Source organism: Atta colombica, unplaced genomic scaffold, assembly GCF_001594045.1.
Source record: "Atta colombica isolate Treedump-2 unplaced genomic scaffold, Acol1.0 scaffold100, whole genome shotgun sequence".
NCBI lineage: Eukaryota > Metazoa > Arthropoda > Insecta > Hymenoptera > Formicidae > Atta > Atta colombica.
In genome coordinates this window covers 1846878-1847102 of record NW_017259185.1, presented here as the reverse complement: position 1 = coordinate 1847102, position 225 = coordinate 1846878, and the positions used below count along the sequence as shown (strand labels likewise).

The 225-nt window shown below is 23.1% G+C and overlaps 1 protein-coding gene across 1 annotated transcript in view; it reads left to right on the top strand.

Moving 5' to 3' along the window:
* LOC108685189 (sensory neuron membrane protein 1-like) overlaps positions 1–225 on the top strand; it is an 11184-nt gene that overhangs the window by 8215 nt on the left and 2744 nt on the right. The window lies entirely within an intron of this gene.

Below are 225 nucleotides of genomic sequence, written 5' to 3'. Positions count from 1 at the left end.
AATAATTATTTAAAATGCTGATAACAAAAATATAATTATGTAATATAATCGTACGTTCAATTTTTCAATATCTTTTGAATATCAAATTTATGAGAAGAAAGATTCGTTTTTATCAAATTACTGTATTTTACAAATTTTACAGCAAATTAAATTGCAAAAAGGAAATGAAATACGCGATTTTTGGGAGAAACTTCCGCAGCCATTGGATTTTAATATTTATGTCTT